The sequence below is a fragment of the Loxodonta africana genome, chromosome 4, assembly GCF_030014295.1.
Source record: "Loxodonta africana isolate mLoxAfr1 chromosome 4, mLoxAfr1.hap2, whole genome shotgun sequence".
Classification (NCBI taxonomy): domain Eukaryota; kingdom Metazoa; phylum Chordata; class Mammalia; order Proboscidea; family Elephantidae; genus Loxodonta; species Loxodonta africana.
In genome coordinates, this window is record NC_087345.1 from 173,045,433 (window position 1) to 173,060,256 (window position 14,824).

Genomic DNA, 14,824 nt, shown 5'->3' on the forward strand with positions numbered 1-14,824 from the left:
AGTTTATGGTCTACCTTATGCCACTGGAATGTAAATTCCTCGAGGGCAGGGAATTTTGTCTATTTTGTCCATTGCTGTTTGTTCAGGACCTAGAACAAAAACAAACAAACAAACAAAAACCATTGCCGTCAAGTCGATTCTGCCTCATAGCGACCCTATAGGACAGAGTAGAACTGCTCCATAGAGTTTCCAAGGAGTGCCTGGTGGATTCAAACTGCTGAACTTTTGGTTAGCAGCCGTAGCACTTAACCACTATGCCACCAGAGTTTCCATGGTGCCTGGCATATGGTAGGTTCTTAGTACATACTTGTGGAATTTGTAAGTGGTGATAAGGTGACAAATGGGAGAAATAAATAAAGATGGAGCCTAGGAAATCTTCTTAAAAATGGGGGCGGGGGGAACCACAATTTAAAAGAGAATTTTAACATTTCTCAATTTTGAAAATTAAAAAAGATATAGAAGACATATCTGTGGAAGATTATTATTTTTTGTTTAATTTCACTCACTGCCAGAATGAAGAAACAGACCACAATAAAACCCTTTAGAATACAGAAATGAGGCTTTAAAGGTAGAGAGGTGAGGCCAATCGACTAACCATTTGAGGAAATAATAAAAAGTAGATTAGCCTGTTGGAGTATACACTGAAATAGTTAAAAAGAGAGGAGAAAAAAAAAAAAGCAAGCTCTGAAGAAAAAAATTGCTTTAAAGAAGCCAGATATGCATACAGGGAAGTGCAAGGGGGTTAGTGAAGAGATGCGGAATGACTGGAAATGGAAAAACTGAAACTCAGAGGCAGAGAATGGTAACGTCAACGTGAAGATGAGCAGAAATAACAAAGAACAGAAGGTACAGCTGAAGCAACAACCAGTGGTCAAGGTCATGTACAGAGTCTCTGAAGACTTAGGTTAGGAAGGCGCTTCCTACTTATCATGACCAAGTGTAAGAAAGCAACCTCCTGACAGTGAAGATTTCCAGAAATGAAACTGGATATACTTTAAAGAGCCATACTACAAGGGAGTTAGCTAGTTATAATACATTTAAAGTTAATGTGCTTAAACTGATCTTCAAAATTCTCCACATTATAGTGGACATAGAATCACCCAGAAGAATGAGGACAATGAAAAGAAAAGGACGGCTACTGTAGTCAAGGAGCCAAGGAAAATCCTTAGGGTAGACAGCTCTGTCCCAAGGAGAACACACATCAGTGTGAGCAGGCTTGGGCAGCCTGAAATGACAGAGTCCTAAATGATGAGGTATTGTGTCTGCCAAACTGAGTCAGTTCTCCTAAAGTTCTTGACTATTTAAAGAAGTGGACACTGGAGTACAAAAGCTTATCAGCTAGCCTCTGATCATTAACCACAAAGAATCTGTGGGGTGAAAAGGTAAGGCCTTACTGTGTATATTTAACTCACTCATGCTTGCCTAGATCTATCAGGAAGCAGACACAAGGATGAGTGTCTCTAAGACAGGAGTGTTGAGTCCTAGTTCCCAAATCATTAGGGATGAGATGACAGGGAATGAAATCAATGTTTCAGAGGAAATGCAAGGCAGAAGAAAGAGGGCAAAACAGCAGTAGAAGAAAAACAACCAACCGACCTCCTGGGAACTAGGTAAATGTTGATCAATACAGTACTAATAAAATGATCATTCAACCATACAGTGGAATACTATGCAGCAATAAAATGGACTATTCTCCAAGATGAGGTTTACAGCATACAGTCACTTGGATTAAAAAAAAGGTGAGGGAGGGGGAAGGAAGTGCACATGCAAAAACATTCTTATCTCTGAAAGGAAATAAAAGAAAGAAATACTAGCATTGGCCTCTGGTGGGGAGGGAACTAGGGGAACCAAGAGGCCAGGAATGGGATAGGTGCTTGTTTCCCATGGAACACCCACTGCCTGGCACATAGTAGGTGCTCAATTAATATCTGTTGAATGAATGAAGAGAGAGAAGCTTTTCTCTATTTCAATCAATCTTTTAAAGGGGTGTCATTCCAGATATCTGGGGTGGGTAAGTGTGTGTCCATGCATGAAGGACTGTCTAGATACACCCAGGATGTTTCATGTCTTCTTATATCTCTCTTGCCCACTTAATATAAGAATTGCTAATGATCAGGGAATTAATCTACTAATCTCCTAGCCAGTGCATAACCACCCCTGAAATGAAACACTAAGAAGTATTAGAGCTCATCACCTCTTAAGGCCAACTGGAGTCCTGAGAACTGTTGGGATGAAACAAGGCAATTTGCAATAAAGGTCAGTTACGCTAGAATAACTATAGTTCTTAAGTAGTTTGAACACTAGGAGTCCTTAGAGAAGCTGAAAATGCCACTCAATTTTTAAAAACTCTTAACACGAAGATGGCGTGATTACAGGAAGTCTTTCTTAGCAGCATAGGGACAATAGCAGTTCACACCACCACATATTAACAAGGCCTCTCACAGACGGTGTGATCCAAAAACCTCTCACCTGTCACCTGCTCAATTACCGATCTCATAGGCCTGTGCACTAAATAATGAAAAGCAGAAATTGCCATTGACGGTCATAATTTCTGGAAATCCTACAAAACTACCCATAACACATTTAAAGAGACTCACAGGACTCACAAGTACTAAATATGGCCTTTTATTAACTGAAAACATAAAAATTCTCACTCAGTAAAATTAATTTTGCACAATTATTCAATGAGAATTCTTAAAATAATATTAGGATTTAAAATGTGGGCTATTAACATATGTTAAACATATTAAAAATGACTATTTTCAAAAGAGGCATTTGCAGCTGGTGAAAAATCGAACTAGCTTTGGATTAAAGGGGAACTAACAGGTGCTGAGTCCTTATTATGTTCCAGAATCTATGCTGGGTCTCTTAACTGAACCCGCACCCAAGCTCCACAAGTAAGTATTATTGTTCCTCTCTTATGAATTAGGAAAAATGAGCCTTGAGGAAGTTAAGTAACATGCCAAAGTTCATACAACCTAGATCTTCCCATTCCACTTGGAAGCACTAACCTTCCTTTCTTTCTTCCTCCCCTCAAAGGGGGAAAAATATATAAAAAGTAGCCATAATTAACACCCAAATATAACTGTATCTCTGAATTTTAAGGAGAGAAAAAAAAAAAAAAGAAATTGAAATAGAAATAGCTTGTCCTATCTCAAAACTTTTATTAACACTAAAGGAAACTTTCTTTTGGAAAGCCCACTCATGGAAAATAGTCATTTGAAACTTAACGCTGATTTTTAAAGCTGAATTTGCTACTTAATATCCATAGGATTCTGACAAACCCAATGAAGTTGCCAGGTATTTGTTTGGAGAACTTCCACCACCCTCACCCCCAAAGGGTCTGATGGATATATGTGTGTGTTAGAGGCCTGGGAGGGAACAACGAGGGCTCGATAGTACCATGTGCCATGTCTAACCAACTTCATCAAGCTGCTTCACAGCAGAGAGAGTATTAAGAGACAAGTACAGGGGACGATTCTCTAGACAGCTACAAACCACTGGCTTCTTGATTTCCATTGGCAGAACCGAGGGCTGTTTTGTTACTTCTGAACAACGTTGTTTACACTTATATCTTTCATTTGTTTGCACAAAGTTCCATGATTCCATCTGTTTGGGGCCCGAAGACCTACTGCTAGGCCTGGAGTTGGAAGCAGGCAGACAGAGACAGGACTGCCCCTGCTCGAAACAGGCTCCCTGGATCCCAACTTAGAGCTGAAGTGCTGCCAAGTCTTAGCCACTAAAGAGCCAAAACTTTTAAGTGTTGTTTAAGTTTTAATTTCATTAAACTGAAAAACCCTATTTTCAATTTTATTTATTGGTATCCCTTTCCCCCTCCTGCTTGGCTTTCAAATAATAAATTCCAGTTGGCCTTCAAACTGTTTCCCAAGATGGTCTCTGGCTAAAACAAATATGGTTAAACCCTGGAGAAGTCTGGGATAAAAGAAATGCCTCATAACACCAGGGAGCTCAACTTAATTCTGTTGAAAAACCTATAAACACATTTAGCCATTGCCTCCCCTCTCCCCAAGGCACTGTCCAGGGTCTGCGGCTACAGTCAGAGTCAACAAGAATTTATTGAGCGTGGACTGCAGCGCACACACTGTAAAACGTGCTGGCAACGGGCACAAGCTTTCTTTTGTTTCTAAGGACTCAAGATGCCAAATGCTACTTCTAGCCCACATATCTGTAGCTCCTAAGTCCTCCTAGAGTCATTATATTTCTGACCCAAAGTTCAGGAAATTTGAGACTACACAAAGGAAATGAGCATCTTCCCAACTGGATATCTTGTGTCTTGAGTCTAGAGCTGTCCACTCCCCTTGGCACATCTGCCTGGCCCTGCTGAACTATGCTCTGACCGAACTCCCTGAATAACACCAGGGACGGCCCGCTACCTCTCACTCAGCGCTGTTTTTTGAGAGTTGTCTTGCCAAACAGGGAATTCATCACACAGTTTAGCAGGAAAGGGACTTCTCAATTTCTGAGCATCTGAGCTTCTTTATTTCCTAACACTCATACTGTTTCTTCAACATCATTCCAATCAGAAGTAGTATTTTATGTGTCAGGTCCTGTACAAAATACTGTACATGCATTTATCTCACTTAGTCCCCACAATAACCTGAGTTAGGAATTACCAGTATCTCTGTTCTGCAGATAAAGATTTCAATGCTGTTAAGTAAACTGAACAACGGGAAAGGAAGACAGAAGAACTGATGCATTGTGATGCTGGTGAAGAATATTGAATACACCGAGGACTGCCAGAATGAACAAATCAGTCTTAGAAGAAATACAACCATAATGCTCCTTAAAAGTGAGGCTAGAAAGGCTTTGGTTTGCTTACTTTGGACAAGTCTTCAGGGAAGACCAACTGCTAGAAAAGGGCATCAGTGTTGGTAAAGCAGTTGTTGTTAGGTGCTGTTGAGTCAGTTCCAACTCACAGAGACCCTATGTACAACAGGATGAAACACTGCCCCGTCCTGTGCCACTCTCACAGTTTTGTTATGTTTGAGCCCACTGTTGCAGCCACTGCGTCAATCCATCTTGTTGAGGATCTTCCTTTTTTTTTTGCTAACCCTCTACTTTACCAAGCATGATGCCCTTCTCCCAGGACTGGTCCCTCCTGACAACATGTCCAAAGTACTTGCGGTGAAGTCTCACCATCCTTGCTTCCAAGGAGCTTTCTGGCTGTACTTCTTCCAAGACTGATTTGTTCATTCTTCTGGCAGTCCATGGTATATTTGATATTCTTCTCCAACACCATAATTCAAAGTCATCAATTCTTCTTTGGTCCTCCTTATTCGCATATGAGGTGATTGAAAAAAACCATGGTTAAGGTGAGGCACACCTTCGTGCTCAAAGTGACATCTTTGCTTTTTAACACTTGAAAGCAATCTTTTGCAGATTTGCCCAATGCAATACATTTTTTGATTTCTCGACTGCTGCGTCCATAAGCGTTGATTATAGATCCAAGTAAAATGAAATCCTTGACGACTTTTATCTTTTCTCCATTTATCATGATGTTGCTTATTGGTCTAGTTGTGAGGATTTTTTTTTTTCTTTATGTTGAGGTATAATCCACACTGAAGGCTGTGGTCTTTGATCTTCATCAGCAAGTGCTTCAAGTCCTCTTCACTTCAGCAAGCAAGGTTGTGTCACCAGCATAATGCAGGTTGTTAATAGGTCTTTGCCAATCCTGATGCCTCATTCTTCTTCATATAGTCCAGCTTCACAGATTATTCACTCAGCATACAGACTAGGTATGGTAAAAAGATACAACCCTGATGCACACTTTTCCTGAAATTAAACCATGCAGTACCCTCTTGTTCTGTCTGGATGACTGCTTCTTGGTCTATGTACAGGTAAAGTAGAGGATCAGGGAAAAAGAGACGACACAACAGCCGCAACAATGGACTCAAACACAGTAATGATCATGAGGAGGTCTGGGCAATGTTTCATCCCATTATACGTAAGGTTGCATGAGTTGGAGCCGACTCTACAGCAACTAACAACGTCAACGACGACAGCAACAAAGGAAGAGCACTGGAACTCCGCGCCGGTCCGTCTGATTCCGCGGGCTCTGTGACTGCAAGCTGTTGTACTCGGTTATGGCCACTGTGACCGCCTCTAACAGACAGATCATGTGTGTTTAGGGTTCAGGCAGATTTGGTTTCAGTTCCTGTCTCTATCACATACTCGTGGCTTGGGCAAGTCACTTAACCTCCTTCAGCCTAAATGTTCTCATCTATAACATGGTCATAACAGTATCTAGCTACAAAGAGGATTAAGTGAGAAAAATACCCACGAAGGTAGAGTCTACCACATGTTCGATACTAGTTAGATATTAGTTTCCCACTCTTTTCTTGACAAAAAAAGTATGAGATTCCTGACATTTATTTTTGGTGGGGGGGGGGGAAAAAGACACATATATTGAATATTAATCATATGGTAATAGTTTTAAATCCTTAAGTTGGTATTTCTGTTTTGGGAGGTAAATGAAGGAAAAGGAGAAAAAAACGGCTATTTGTGAATAATGCTCCCAATAAAACTGCATTTTTTTTTTCCTTTGTGCCTCTCACCTCAGACTCCTATATTAGCAGCTGAAGCTTCCCTAACATCTGATCTATCCCACTAGCTCTTTTATTCCTGGCCACACTCCAAAGTTTTGTATCCCAATTGACAAAGTTCTAATCAGGTTAACAATTACAGGTGAGCCGCAGTTAACATATGTGCATTTTAAAGAGTTTTTTCATGGGGACACTCCTCCCCGGTTTTGTTTTTACAGTACCAACTAGTGATGCTAATTGTTGTTGTTCTCACACCAAGGCAGGGGAGAAAGCTATTAGCCTAGTAGAGCACTGAACTGCCATGATGATGGTGGCCTGTTCCTAGGAATAAGCGCATATGGGGCCTTGACCAAGATCAGGACTCTGGCTAAGTCTTCAGAGGACCCAGGGAGCAAAAACCATCTGATTTCTCAGTTCAGGAGGGAAAACACGTGGGCTTTCACAGTGGGTAGGGACTGGGCAGCCAGAATTTTGAAAGCACTTTTCTTAGAGAGTTCAGTGTTTTGCTGAGGAAATTATTAGAAGTTTAAGACAGACGGAATTAGAAAGAGCAGTTGAGCATCAAAGGGGAAACTAGAGCACATAAAATCGAATAAATAAAAAATGTATATTGTGAAGTGAGAGGAAACAGGCATTCTTTATGAAAGAATTTATGAACTAATTACCTGAAATATCATTAGCAAGAAAAGAAAAAAATTTCCTTCAACACAATATGGTTTGTTAAATTCAAGAAATTATTCTTTTGGGGCCATGTAACCATTGTCTCAAATGAAAAGAATATTAAAAAAAAAAAAAAAAAGTTTCTCATTTAAAATACATTTTAATGATCCTCAATTTCAATGTTTTCTGTTTGTTTTACTTAAGTCTACTTTATTAGTCCTTATTACTGGGATAGAAGTCCCTGAGTGGTGCAAATGGTTAACGCATTCACAAAGGTTGGTGGTAGGAGTCCACCCAGAGTTGCCTTGGAAGGCCTGGCCATCTACTTCAGAAAGATTAGTCACTGAAAACTGCATAAAGCACAGTTCTACTGACACACATTGGGTTGCAATGCCTTGGAACTGACTCAATGGCAACTAGTATTGCTCTGATACTTTTTTTTTTTTAATTTCAAGTGCTTCTAATGAAAAATGATTGAAAAACCATATGAAATATTTTTAATAGTTATAAACCCAAAGTTAACTTGTTTACTTTTTTGGCAAAAATAATTTGTAGCACACGTAAGATTTTTGTCATTTCATTATTACAAAACAGCCAAGCTGGTATCTTTACCCAAATCTAAGAACCAGTGAGTAGCACACAAATTTAACCAAGAGCTAATGACCTAAAGAGGACACAAAGTTAGACAAATGATAACTTCTGGAATGCTTTATTTACCCCATCCTCCCATTGTTCTTGTTGTTACTATTACTAGAACTACTGATACTGACTTTGGAGCTAAAATTAAAGCCATTATTCCTTGTCCCTGAGTATACATAATGTGACCCCGCTGGAGCTGGACTCACAAGACACATCAACTGGGCCCTGAGGTATAAAAACAATAGCTAGGACAATCTTGGGGCCCTGGTGGCACAGTGGTTAAGTATTTGGCTGCTATTCAAAGGGCTGGCAGTTTGAATCCACGAGCAGCTCCTTGGAAACCCTATGGAGCGGTTCTACTCTGTCCTGTAGGGTTGCTAAGAGTAGGAAGTGACTCGAAGGCAACGGGTTCAATGGGTCAGGTCAATCTCTGAAGACATCTTTTAGGAAATCTTTCCCATAAACAAACTTTAAATAGAGCACAAAAGACCCACATATTTTCCACTCTTATCTTTTTCTATTACCAAAACCAAAACCAAAACAAACCCAAACCCATTGCCATCAAGTCAGTTCCGATTCATAGCGATCTTATAGGACAGAGCAGAACTGCCCCGTAGGGTTTCTAAGGAGCTGCTGGTGGATTCAAACTGCCGACCTTTTGGTCAGCAGCCAAGCTCCTAACCACTGTGCCACCAGGGCTCCTCTTCTTCTATTAGCATTCAGTAAATAGTAAGATTTGTTGAACCAGTGAAGATGCTCCAGACTGTTGTTATTGAAACTTGTGCCAATGATTATTAAGAAAGACAATTCGAAATGAAGAATCATAGTGATTTAGCAGGTTTTAGCCAATCTGTGAAAAGGTGAAGCTTGTAAAGATTTTACCCATTTTTAATGTCTATATATCCTGATGATTCTGTAACATTCCTTGGGGCACATGTAGCTCTGGCAGCATGCTTGTCCGTTTCCCACTTTCGCCTCTGGGGACATATGCCGAATAAAATCTTCCCTTTTGCTTTACTACAACCTTGTGGTGATTTTACCCTAGGCCAGAATTCAGGTAAGTCGCACAGTTGAAATTTAGAAGACCCTGATAACTGACCTACTTCTGAAAACTCCACCATTGAAAACCCTCTGGGGCACGGTTCTATTCTGACACACACGCGGATGCTATGAGTCGGAATCGGTCTGACGGCAACTGGTGGCAGAGGTGATAACTGAACTTCACCACAGTAAACGCGGCAAACCGCTTCACTTTATGTACTACCGCCACCAGCGAGGAGCACCTGTGGATGCTGTCTCTCCACGCGCTTCCGACGTTTGCCCAGTCAGACATTCCTCAGCAGGGCCGGTGAGCACCAAATCATCTCCTGCAGAAGAGCTTCAGTGAGCTGCACAACGTTGCACGGTAAGAAATAAATGGAGGGCAACATGAAAGTCTATTTTCCCACAACAAATTCAAATGGGCCCATCCTCTTTCTTAATCGACACTTAAAGAGCAGTTGGAAAAGTTAAGTATCTGAGATGACTAGCAAGATGAGAGGTGATGAAGAAGCCCTTTTCCTTCACAGGGATAAAGAGAGAGAGAAGGTTTCAGCAGCAGAATGTGCCACCCGTCAGCTGGAACAATTATACTGGGAAATATGCAGAAGCTTGGAAGGTTCTTGCCTTTGGTTAAAACACCATGATGATGAAACTAATGCAGTGAAAGATCAGAGGCTTCGGCAATAGAACAGTTGAAAGCAAGGGGCCAGAACTACATTCTTATTTTTATGTTGTAATTTCAAAAGCAGTTTCACTTTATATAGGAGGGGCGTTTTTGAGAAGGAGTGTGCAAGCTGCGTCTTAAGAAGTGAAATGACTGTTCCATGCCTTCATAGTATAGGTTTATAGATGCTGTGTCTTGACTGCTGATGGTTTGTCAACTCAGTGATTTATAACTTTTTTTTTGCTGCAAGTTTTTTCTATACCTTAGCTTTTAGGTCAAATGACTCATGATTTGTAAGTACAAACGCAAAAGTTGGCCAGCGGCAGATGTTTTAAAGGAAAGTACTCCCTTGTTATGTGCACAGTCATTCCCTAAGTCTTCTGCTTGGTAGGTCTTGACTGTTACTTACTTCTTTCATCAAGGCGCACCTGTCCCTTAATACAGACAACCTACAGCACTGACACTTTGAAGAAAGTGTGGAGATCAGAAAAGGAAGTACTAAGCCCTGGTACTGAAGTCTCTGGATTTGTGGTAGTAACCGTGGTGGAAGCGACCACACTTGCTGTGTATGAGTTAACTAACATGTACAGATTCTAACGCAGGGCCAATGTAACGCAAGTCTGATCTAAGCAAGTACAAAGAGCAGAGTTATCAGTTTGAAATCTGTGGGGACCACTTGGGATTACTTTTCCTTTGAATTCTGCCGGGCTACTCCTCCATCAATATCTTTATTGCCCTCTACATGACAACTATAAACCAGGGAGAAGGGAATATTTACTCTTATCTACAGGTTAGGAACATTTAAGAGTTAACTCTCCATTTTCCCTGAAGAGATGGAGCGACTGTGTAGTCCACTGGCGTTTTCTTTTCCTCCAAGCTAGGTACGTCTGCATGTTTGTGTGTATGCGTATGTATGTTCTCCTGGATCCAGGGCTGACTTCATGGCTGGTGACTTTCAAGGACACTCCCAGCATATCGCTGGTTCAGCCAACTGCTGTCTTCCTACAGCACCTGCTCCGATTGGCCCCAGCCTCTGCCCTGTGCTCTTCACTCCCACTGCCTGGCTGCCTCGTGCTGGAGAAATGCAACACCTGGTCAGTGTTACAGATTTTAAGGGTTTTAGTCTTAAGCTAAAGAAGCTCTGGTGGCGCAATGGTTAAGCGCTTGGCTGCTAACTGAAAGGTCAGTGATTTGAACCCAGCAGCAAGTACATGGGAGAAAAGGCCTGGCGATCTGCTCCTGTAAAGATTACAGCCTAGGAAACCCTATGGGGCAGTTCTACTGTGTCCTATAGGGTCGCTATGAGTCAGAAACGACTTGATGGCACACTACAACAGACTGCTGGAGTCCCTGGGTGGTACAAAGGGTTAAGTGCTTGGCTACTAACTGAAAGGTTGTCAGTTAAAAAACTCAGAGGTGAGTACCTTGGAAGAAAGGTCTGGTGATCTTCGTCTGAAAAATCAGCCACTGGAAACCCCATGACGCACAGTTCTAGTCTATACAGATGGGGTCCCCACAAATTGGAATCAACTCGATGACAAGCGGTTTGTTTGTTTTGGCTCAGCAGCTGCCAGTTGCAGGATGCCACTTAAAAGCTAAGCTTCTTACACAGGCTGCCTTCTTTTACAGTACATCTGCTTAACAAATCAGGTTTTCACCAGAATGTAGCTTTTTAAAAGCAAACTATTACACAATAAATTTAACGATGTTTTTAAGCACTTAGTATTCTTTTTTAGTAATGAGCAAAAATAACGGGAAAAAAGCATTAATAAGATCTTTCGTAATTTTTAAAATATAAATTTCCTGTATATTTCCTAATCCCATACCGCCTGCTTCTAAAACCGAGGTCAGTGAACAGCCTTAGGACTGAATCAGAGTCTGAAAATGAAAGTGTAACAGAATTTCTAAGTTCCTCAGGGAGCAAGTCCTGCCCCTTTTGTAAACTCGATAAAACATCAGTGCTGTTGGAACACAGTTTGGATCTAGGGAACTTCTTTTTGAGTAGAGGAAGTGTCCTCAGGCAAAAGAAGACAAATTGATCACATATAACACAGGCTTTGGTTCTTCCATTTACTACTGGAATGAGTCTCAGGAAGATGATAGTCCTTATTGGCTTTAGTTTCCTCACTGGGAGGACAGGATTAGACTAGATCAGTATTTCCGAAGCGTGGTCTGCAGAACCCTGGGGCAAGGTCCGCAGCATGTTTTCCTAATAACATTAAGATGCCATTTGCCTGATTTCACCGTGTTGATGTTTGCACAGGTTGCACTGATGAGGCAAAAGGACAGTGAGTAAAACTGCTCTAGCACCTTTGCCTGAATCAAGGCAGGGGCAGCAAACTATACAAGTAATTGTATTCTTCACTGTAACATTCTCACAGTAAAACAACAAAAAGGCATGCAAAAATTTAATTTTATTAAATTTTGATCCTCGAGTACACGCTTTTTTAATATTCTGTGTAATGAAATGCAATGTACTCGTCAAGTACTTCTGCATCCCCAAGTCTGACAGTTGCCTTGAAGAAATGTACTTGTGCGATTGTTTGAGTTGTGAGCTGAAGTGGCTGCTTTTTTTCATGGAATGCCATTTTTACATGAAAGAACATCTGGCAGACATACGTTGAAGTATGTTAAAGGATTTATTCAAGTACAAGACAGACCAAAATGAAACGGACATGGTTTCAAACTCCATATGACAAGTAAACTTTAAGAAGTTACCACCTGACAAGTTCTGGTGTAGTATCAAAGAATAATAACCACCATTATGTGAAGAGACTATGAAAATACTCCCCCATTTCCAACTCCACAATTGTGTAAAGTTGAATTTTTTTCCAATACTTCAACATAAACAACATATCATAACAGATTGAAATGAAGGACCAGATATGAGACCATATCTGTCTTCGAAGAGTCCAGACGAAAGAGATTAAACAAAACATAAAACGATGCTACTTCTCTCAATAATTGCTTTGTGTTTTGGAAAATATAGTTATTTTTCATAGAGATGTTACTTATGTTAACATATAATAAGCTTTTTACTGTTATTTTAAAATGAATTCATAAATAGAATTTTTTTTTCAGTTTATAATCCCTAGTATGGTGAATATTGATAAGTATAATCCGTGTAAACAAATACTCTTTCAAGTCCTCAAGAATTTTTAAGAGTTACTGACGACGATCAAAGATTACAGCCTTCAGTGTGGATTATACCCCAATATAAAGAAAACAAAAATCCTCACAACTGGACCAATAAGCAACATCATGGTAAACAGAGAAAATATTGAAGTGTCAAAGATTTCATTTTACTTGGATCTACAATCAATGCCCATGGAGCAGCAGTTAAGAAATCAAACGACGTATTGCATTGGGCAAATCTGTTGCAAAAGATCGCTATCAAGTGTTAAAAAGCAAAGATGTCACTTTTAGGACTAAGGAGCCCCTGACCCAAGCCACAGTATTTTCAATTGCCTCATATGCATGCAAAAGCTGGACAATGAATAAGTAGGTCTGAAGAAGTGATGCCTTTGAATTACAGGGCTGGTGAAGAATACTGACTATGCCATGGGCTGTCAGAAGAACGATTACATCAGTCTTGGAAGAAGGAGAGCCAGAATGCTCCTTAGGAGCGAGGACTGAAAGACTTCGTACTTTAGAGATGTTATCAGGAGGGACCATTCCCTGGAAAAGGACATCATGCTTGGTAAAGAGGGTCAGTGAAAAAGAGGAAGACCTCAATGAGATGGTGTGACACAGTGGCTGCAACAATGGGCTCAAACAGCAAGGATTTTGAGGGTGCTGCAGGACTGGCAGTATTTCGTTCCATTGTGCATAAGAGCGCTATAAGTCGCAACTGACTTGACAGCACCTAACAACAACTACAAAGGTGTCTTAAAACCAAAATTCTGAGAATCATTTAACTAGATGAAGTCTATGTCCTTTTTTTTTTTTTGAGGTTCTGTAATTTTTTTGTGTGTGTGTATGAATGAGAAAATGAAATCTGGTAATGTTGTATTTTTTTGTTGGTAAGTTTTTGTTTCCTTTATCATTGTTTCCTTGAGAATATAATATGGCAGAAAACTAGGCCTGAGTTTTGAAAATAAAGTGTTAAAAGATAACTCATCCTAACAAAAATATCAATTATCATTAAAATATCACAGTAGACCATATTAGAATACAAGTTAAATAATAAAATGCTTGATAAAAATCCTATACATATGTAATGCTTTATAAGTTTTTTTTACCTAAACTGAATTTATATTCACAGAATATCTCATAAATTATATTCAAACTAACACCATTTATATTCTCCCCCAATTAAAAAAAAAATCATCACAAGATTCTCTTGGTAGTATACAATCTTTTTAAAACACAGAGCACTGTTTTTTTTAACAAAATGCATCAAAACCAAAGTCATTCTAAGTTGCTCTTTCCAGTATAAGTTGGATGCCAGAATTTCTGTAAACCTTTTTTGATTTTGATGCTAATTCATTTAAAGAGAAAAACAACATGTTACTCTATTAAAAATATTACTAGATTGTGAAATTCCATTCCTATTAGTATTAGAGTTCTATAAACAAAAAATGTCTTAGCTTATATTTCTGGCTTGCATAATATCCTAAATATCCTTGTCAAATTTCTTTGCTTTTATCCCTGCTCAACTCCTCACACCAACCATCTGTATAAATGAAGATGTAAGCATCTGCTATATGGCAAATGGTCTCAGGGGCAGATGTTTGCATCCTTGCGTTCATGTCACTGGGGTTGGATACATTATTTGAACAGATGTACACAATCTGAAAGTGTTGCGTCCCTCAGTGAAACGTCTCCAACTGCTCTCTATCAAAGTACATAAATGCCATTTGCACCTGCATTTATGTTAATGATACAAAGGCAGCAGGGGTTCTGACACAGTGAGACATGATGCTATGCAATATATTTACATGGTTAATCGGAGTTTCTGAGAGACTCTGCTGCCAAATAGCCACACTGACATTGATATATAAAAAAATTGATATATGCCCAAGTAAATTATCTGATTAGCAGCCTGCTTTTTAAGTAATGGAATTATGGCTATTTCAAAAAACAAAAATACTCATAATCTGAAATAACCAATATGAATATTTCAAACTCCAGCATTTTACCCTAAAATAAGAAAATAACTTCCAGCATAAAGGCTACTGGATAAATTTTAGGCCACCCAAGTGACTGCCATGTTGTTCTACAAGGAACTTTCTATAGGTATACGTGTGTTTCCATT

The 14,824-nt window shown here is 39.8% G+C and overlaps 1 protein-coding gene across 41 annotated transcripts in view; it reads right to left on the reverse strand.

The window, feature by feature from the left end:
- ZNF438 (zinc finger protein 438) overlaps nt 1-14,824 on the reverse strand; it is a 223,164-nt gene that overhangs the window by 16,293 nt on the left and 192,047 nt on the right. For 2 of the 41 annotated variants that reach the window (XM_064285044.1, XM_064285042.1), the window contains one exon: nt 15-89. The exons of the other annotated variants lie outside the window; for them this stretch is intronic. The gene's annotated coding sequence lies outside the window, so the exon portion shown is untranslated. The remainder of the gene's footprint in view (nt 1-14; nt 90-14,824) is intronic. 41 annotated transcript variants of the gene reach the window in all.